This window comes from Notolepis coatsorum (genome assembly GCF_963971535.1).
Source record: "Notolepis coatsorum genome assembly, chromosome: 3".
Classification (NCBI taxonomy): domain Eukaryota; kingdom Metazoa; phylum Chordata; class Actinopteri; order Aulopiformes; family Paralepididae; genus Notolepis; species Notolepis coatsorum.
In genome coordinates this window covers 164179496-164187546 of record NC_140167.1, presented here as the reverse complement: position 1 = coordinate 164187546, position 8051 = coordinate 164179496, and positions in this window count along the sequence as shown.

Sequence of the window (8051 nt, the reverse complement as noted above, 5' to 3'; positions counted from 1 at the left end):
ACGTAACAGTAACCCATCATACGCAAGACACATGACACAATAACATTGGCAGTTGTAGTCCTACACTACACTACAGTTCCGAGTAAGAAATAGCCATCAAGTGCTTTCTTAGCTTGTCCACTTACATACCTATGGAGTTTAGTATATCTTCTCCTTGTCTTCAATGCTCTTCTGATCAATCAGTATTTCAAAGGAAAGTTTCCAGTCATTGTATTTCAATGGGTCCCCACTGAATAATGAAGGTTCAGGAATTGGAATTCTGTTGGCACTTAAAGCACCTGCCAGCATCTTAACAAGCTCTGCTGTACTGTCATTTGAGGAGGTGGTCACAACTTGTGGTACGGGAGACGTATACAGGGACAGAGGACTTGTGGGAGCAGGCACTTTGTTGTCTGCTACCCTCTCATGTTCTAGTACATCTTTCCGCTCTTCTTCTGTGGCCTCCATTTGATCGTACGCAAGAATTCTTGCTTGTGCTGCATTAAGACCTTTCACTGCCTCCAAATGCTGTATCTTTCTCCGCTTTTCCTCCAGAGTCTTTTGTATAGCTCCATGTTCTTCTTCCAGTTGAGCTTTAATTCTAGCTTCCTCTTCCTCTCTCTCTATTCTTCGTTCAACCTCTTTTGCCTCTCGTTCTAAACGACGCTTTATGCCTGCTGCCTCTTGCTCAGCTATCTTCTTTTTAGCTTCTGCTTCTAGGCACTGTATTTCCAATTGTTCTTTTTCTTGTTCATTTAACACTTCCAGAACAGCTTGGCTTGCAGCAGCATCAGCGACAGCTTCTCGTCGCTTTACAGAAGACCTGCTTGAACGCACTGAGGTGCCTTTCCTGGAAGAAGTGTCAGAACCCGATTTATAGGTGCTTGAGTCAAAGAGAGAGCCTGCTTCTGGCCACTCTTTCTCTCCTCCTTCTAACACACTTCCCCCCAGTCTAAATGAGGCTCTGGATACAATTAACTCAGAAATCCCTGCACACAGATCCACTCTTAGACGTGTGTCCTGGTCTGGAGTTGAGATGTCACGTAGTTCATCATAAATATGCTGGACATCTTTAGAAAGACCTGTGACATCTGTAATGATATCAGTAAGCAGCTCATCAGGTAAATGTTCTGTCAATTGTGATAACGGACCTTTAGAAGATTTAACTTGTGTCCTCCATTTATTGTAAATGTAGTTGAATCTTTGTTGAAGCGCTTTGATCTTTTCCTCCTGCATTGCTTTACCCTTCTCTGTTAGAGTTCTGGTTCTTTGAGATCGTTTTGGTTGCTGCCCTTCCTCTTGTTGGGCTTCAGCACCTTCTACCTGACCTTCTTCAGGTCGGTCTTGGGAATTTGCACTATCCCTAACACTGTCCCCTACCTCAATTGCAGGCTCACTTGGCTCCGTCATTTGTAAATCACTACTTTAAATTTACCAATATTTGTAAAGAAAAAAAATAGTAAATAAACCTCTAAACCTTTAACATTTGTTGTACTCAAATTTGAATTAAATGTAGTACTATCCAAATAAATCAAATTGCTTAATTCAATTGGCTTTCAAAATAACCTCTCTCTATATATTAAGCACTTCAGAACACTTAGAAAACATAAATATTAAATGCCAATAATAGCCTTCACTTATAAATTATAAGTGTTTTTTATAGGTTATAATTTCCAAAACACACTTTAAATTAGAAATGGGTATAGTTCAATCAGAAAATATATTTACACTTTAACGTTGACACCTTAATGTGTATAAATTGTTAGCTTCAATTAAATTATATAGGCAAATAAGTCAAACGTTTAGCACGCACACAGTAATTAGAAGTCACAGTAAAATATATTATAGAAACGTTTACAAAAGCCCTCTTCTTGACCACTCTTAACTTATAATGTCCAAGTTCTTTATGGCTTTATCTTGAAACGCTGCTCTTTAAACTTGTGTGCATCTTCTTACTTCTTTGTGTTTGATTATGCGTGTAGTGCGTATTGTTTGTGACTCATCTGTCCTTTGTTGACGGTGCGCAGCAAACAATTGTCGGGGAAAGTCCGCTGGACGCCGGCCTTAAACTTGGACTTGCTTCATCGCCCACTTGCGTCGATGAACAGGCAAGTTTTCACTGTAACTCCTTCCAAGCACTGCAGACACAAGTGGTTTCTTTTTACGGGTTTATTAAAGGCTTGGTCCTCCAATCCACCTCCAATCCACAGTGAAAACTTAAAACAGAAAACATAAGTCGCGTTAGGTCGCCACAAACAATAATATACACAGTATGAAAAACAACACGTCAACAAAGCAAAATACAAACAAACATTAAATACCTCGTTGGCTGCATGCTACATAAAAGGGGTTTTATTCTTCTGTTCTTGTCAACAGTCTTGGTAGTGGTAGAAACAGTACAACTCCGACCATCCCTGTCGCTTGCTCGCAGGTGACGTAATCAGTCCCCAAAAGTTAAACGCGAGAGCAGCCTAACGGGACACCATATATAACCAGATGTAAAAATGAATATACTATAAATGGTAGCGAATTAAATAATAAAGAAAATAAGAAATGCAACATAAATACATTCTCAAATATTACACTAGACTTACAAACTGAAATAACATATAAATGATCAAACCATATAATGGCCACAGCTAAAGTCATCATGCAGCACAAGTACAGTTAAACGTAAAATATTATTTAAGTTTCAACAGCGTAACTTTTTTTTAAATTTTATTAATAAAAAAACTTTAGAACCGGTATTGTGATACTTAGGCCGGTATCGGTATCGAAGTCAACATTTTGCTATCGTGACAACACTAATGTACAGTGATACAGGTATAAAGACACTATGGTAGTAAGTCACACTGGCCAGCAGCGTAACTATAGTAAGAGTAGGTAAGGGATATGTACAGATATACAGATATAGATATAACCTGACATATACCCAAATGCAGATGGGTCAGAAAGACGATGTACCTTCCAGATGTGTGATTATTTACATGTAACATTAAAGGGATAGTTCACTTCAGTTAGAACATGTCAAGTTTCAGCAGTCTCATACCTCTATCTTAGTCTACCTCTAGGGGAGAGTGGGGTACATTGTGCCAAGGGGCATGTAGTTCCACCACTGTTATCTAGAAAACCATAGAAGAAGTTGGTCATGTGACAACATATTTTTGAAGAGGCATCCATTTCACTCAACCTGCAGAGAAGGGAGACACCTGGCTTGAGAGGTAAGCACATTTAAGTTCAAAAAACCTTTTTTTGCCCTCCAAAGTAAAATTTGTATGATCAAGGTTTTTTTATTGCTGTGTTTGAACAATTATAGACAACTTTGAAAACAGTTCACACATGTTTTAGTGCTTTAGTAAGCTACACCATGAGTCTATACAGTTAGCATGATGCTAGCTCAAAACAGCTGGGGGATGCATTTTTTTCAAAATGGTAGGCTTGGGGTGATTTGTGCCAAAGGGCCTGGGTTAAGTTGTGCCAGATATTCTCTTTGTTAAGTTGCCCCAACTTATAATTATTAACTATATATATTACTTTATTGTATTTTATTGTTATTGTACATTGCATTCTTGCATTTGATCACTAAAACAATATTATATTCTTAATTTTAGACCAAAATCCATCATGCCACGCAGATACAAACAGAAGACAGACAGGATTTCAACTCCTCTTGAGAAGTTGGAAAGAGCAGTGAAAGAGGTGCAACAGGGGAAGACTATACGACAGGTTGGAAAGGAGATGAAGATCTGCAGGATGCTTTTACCGCTTTTGAGATTAAAATGATCTGTTTTACTTAAAATTATCAATGGCAAAGTTACCCCAGTGTATTCTCTCTAATGGCACAACTTACCCCGCACGAGGACAAGTTGTGCCACAAAACCACTTTTTTTTCTAAAGCTATATTTCTGAAACAGTTTATTTAGGATCCAAAGTGATTGTCCCCAGGGATCAGTGGCGTAACTCTGTCGATAGTTGTGGGGGGGACAGATATGGGGGCGTGGTGAGTGACGTCGCAGGGGGGGGGTTTATGGTGAAAGAACATTTATTATATGGTGCTTCAATTAGCAATTATGAACACAGTAATACCTAGAGTGGTCATGCCCGCATTGATTGTGCAAAATACAATAATAAAATAGGCAGATTTTTTTTTAAATCGGTTATATATATATATATATATATATATATATATATATATATATATATATATATATATATATATATATATATTTAATTTTTTTCTTTTTTTTCATACAGTCAACATATTCTTAAATAATAGCGCTGCCCGAGGCTGGGCATGATACAGTCAACATATAGCAAGAGAGAGAGCGAGAGAGAGCTCCCGTTCTACAGTCAATATACAGTGTTATCGCTGCACAGACCCGGCAATGCCCCTGACCCTCCACCAGAGCAAGGCCAGAGAGAGAGAGAGAGAGAGAGAGAGAGAGAGAGAGAGAGAGAGAGAGAGAGAGAGAGAGAGAGAGAGAGAGAGAGAGAGAGAGAGAGAGAGAGAGAGAGAGAGAGAGAGAGAGAGAGAGAAGAAAGAGAGACACATTGGAAAGAAACAACCCAAAACCAGAGCTAATTGAAATGCTATTTGGCCCTAAACAGAGAGTACACAGTGGCAGAATACCTGAGCACTGTGACTGACCCAATACTAAGAAGATCCTTGACTAGGTACAGACTCAGCGAGCACAGCCTAGCCATCGAGAAAGGCCGCCATAGGCAGACCTGGCTCCCAAGCGAAGACAGACTATGCACCCACTGCACACAAGATGAGGTGGAAACCGAGCTCCACTTCTTAACAACCTGCCCACTATACCAAGACATATACTTCCCACAAATTGCAAACACCCAAAGAGACTTTGAAAACATGGACAATAACTCAAAACTCCCATACCTACTGGGAGAAATACAAGAATGTGAAATAAAGCCCATTTGAATTGAAGAGAGAGAGATAGATAGAGCATGTCTGTGTGTGTTAGAAAGAGAGAGATAGAGAGAGAGCATGTCTGTTTGTGTGTGTGTGTTAGAGAGAGAGCATGTATATGTGTGTGTGTGTTAGAAAGAGAGGGAAAGATAGAGAGAGAGAGCATGTCATTTTGTGTGTTAGAGAGAGATATAGAGCATGTCTGTGTGTGTTAGAAAGAGAGAGAGAGAGCATGTGTGTTTGTGTGTTAGAGAGAGAGAGAGCATGTCTGTGTGTGTGTGTGTGTTAGAGAGAGAGCATGTATGTGTGTCTGTTAGACCGCAGTGGTTCCCAAACCTCTCCTCGAGACACCCCAGCCGTTCCATGTATTTGTTAAATTCCACCACCAGCACACCTGATTCAACTAATAAAGGGCTTGTTAAGTTGAATCAGGTGTGCTGGTGGTGGAATTTAACAAATACATGGAACGGCTGGGGTGCTTCGAGGAGAGGATTGGGAAGCACTGTGTTTTAGAGAGAGAGAGAGAGAGAGAGAGAGAGAGAGAGAGAGAGAGAGAGAGAGAGAGAGAGAGAGAGAGCTCAACGGCGGGAATAGAATAGGTTGCATAAAAAACTCACCATAACGCAGTATCAATGGCAAAGTTGGAAGGAGACGACATCGACGCATTTTCCGTGGAGATGAAAAGTACCAGTCCCTTGGGAGTCCTAGTTTATCTGCCACACGTTAGCACTGGATAACTTAGCAATTAGCTAAAGGCAGGGACGCGTCCTTGCCTTTAGCTAATTGCTACTAGTACTAGCCGACATAGCTATAGCCTGACTGAAGGTTCTAACATGCAACAACTTTCATCTTCAGTCCATCTGCCGAACATCCTCTTCGTCTTGGCAAAGTTGGCATAACCATCATACTTGGTATTGATAACAAGCTTATGGCACACGGTGTAATTTCTTCTGCTCCATGCTGCTTTTCAAAAGACATCAACTCGCTCCTCTGAATAGCGCTGAATAGATCCTGTACCTCGTGGGTCCGGGAAGAGCCCGGAACACTATTCTACAAATGTGTCTATCTGCAGAGCAGCAGAGCCGCAGAAACCGGAACACTATTCTACAAACGTATAATGTGAAATATATAAGCATGTAAGAAAAACTAGATTTTAGGTCTGTGATGAAAAAGGGCCTCGCAGGAAGGGGGGCCTCGCAAACAAAAATTTTAAAAAAATAAAAAGAAAATAAAAAGAAAATTATAAAATCATAATAATATTTTTTTTTCTTTTTTTGCGAGGCCCCCCTTCCCGCGAGGCCCTGTGCGACCGCACTGCTCGCACACCCCCTGAGGCGGCCCTGACCTCCGGAGTCCGCTGAAACTCCTCTCAGCTTCAGCAGAGGATGTGGGAACAACCAGCAACAGCCTCACAAGGACCTCCACCTGATCAAAAAGACCTCTGACTTCAGGCAATATGCCTCTCAGGATGTCTGCAGCTTCTGTGCTTGATGCATAGGTGTTAGTTGCTTTGAACATGGCTAGCTGAACATCCAGCATCCTCCTGTTCATCTCTGGATACTTGTCCACAATGTCATCACTTTCTCCCCTAATAAGCACACCCTCCAACTTCTGAAGCACTTCAAAGCTTCTTTGATTAAACCGCTCTCGGAATTGCAGATCTGCTGTGTCCAGTATTTTGAAGAACTCCCCTCTGAAGAAGTCCACAGAAGTTGCTGGGACATGTGCTGCAGCTTCACCAGTTAGACGTTTTGGAGGGTTGCGGTTATACGAGGCATTTCCATTGGATCGATGTTTAGTGAGGTGACCAGCTTTGCTGTGTTGTCAAATATCTATGAATGAATGAAAACTTTATTTAACAGATTGCAGAACAGGTACAATACAGTACAGCTCAATACACACAATTGTTAAGGGGATGCAGACCAGAGAAAGACTTTAGTCTTGTTTACATCAGGGTCCCCCATTTTCAATTCATCATTATTAGTCAGGATTTTCAATTCTTAATGACATGTATGACATAGGATAGGGACATACATATATAGTACTGTTATATTTGTGACATATACCTGTTGGAATCTTTCCTCTGTTCGTTTCTTGTGGAGAGCTGTCTTGACACACTCTACTGCAGCCTGCATCCCTGTGATTGTGGTGGTTCGCCTTTGCAAGGATTTGTTGAGGCATTCCATTGCCTCAAGAACCTCCAAAGAAAGATGGAGTCCCAGAACTGTGTTTCCTTTCTGGAATCTGTCAAGCAGACCATTTGCCTTTGTAGCTGATTCAGAGCCAGTTGAAGCCATCTCTTCCAAGCTGAGTAACACTGATACTGATTGAGGACTGCATGCACTGCTGCGACTCGCACAGTCCACCGTGTAGGACACATCGGCTTCAGTGTGGTGAAGGATCCATGTGAAGATGTGGCAATGTTGCTGAAGATGTTCTTGTACTTGCCTGAAAGTCCAAACTGACGCCCCAATTCATGGACCCATTGCAGAGCATCACGGACTACAGATGAAGCTGTGCAAGTTGCCTGTGTTATCAAATTAACACAGTGAGGACCACAGTGTACATACAGAGCCAGTGGCTGTGCTTGTGAAATATAGGCTTGTGCACCAGAATATTTTCCGGACATGTTTGCTGCTCCATCATATGTCTGTCCCCGGAGCCCATCAAGAGACAAACCGAGACGAAGCAGCACATCTTTGGCTACATTTGCTAGGTTTTGTCCAGTTGTGAGCGACACTTCATATAAACCAACAAATTCTTCATGGGGAATAAGGTTGTGGTCAACATAGCGAAGACAGATTGATTCCTGTTCGGTCCCAGTGATGTCCTGTGTTCCATCAATAATGGAGTATTGCAACTGTGGTTGTGATCTGATTTCAGTGGCTATATCTCTAATGATGGATTTTGCCATTATGTTCAACATTTCATTTTGGATTTTGGGGCTTGTGTAATCTTGAGCACGTGAATTAAGCCTTGTCTGCCCAGGAATTGCACACTGCTCATGATCTTCTTCAAGCATGACATGGCTTTTTGCTGTGATGCTGCCAACGCACTAGAAAGCTGAACATTAATAGGATTTGGTTTCTGACTATGTGTAATAACTGCAAGCTTATGAGACTTGCTGTTTGTATGATCTGTAAAT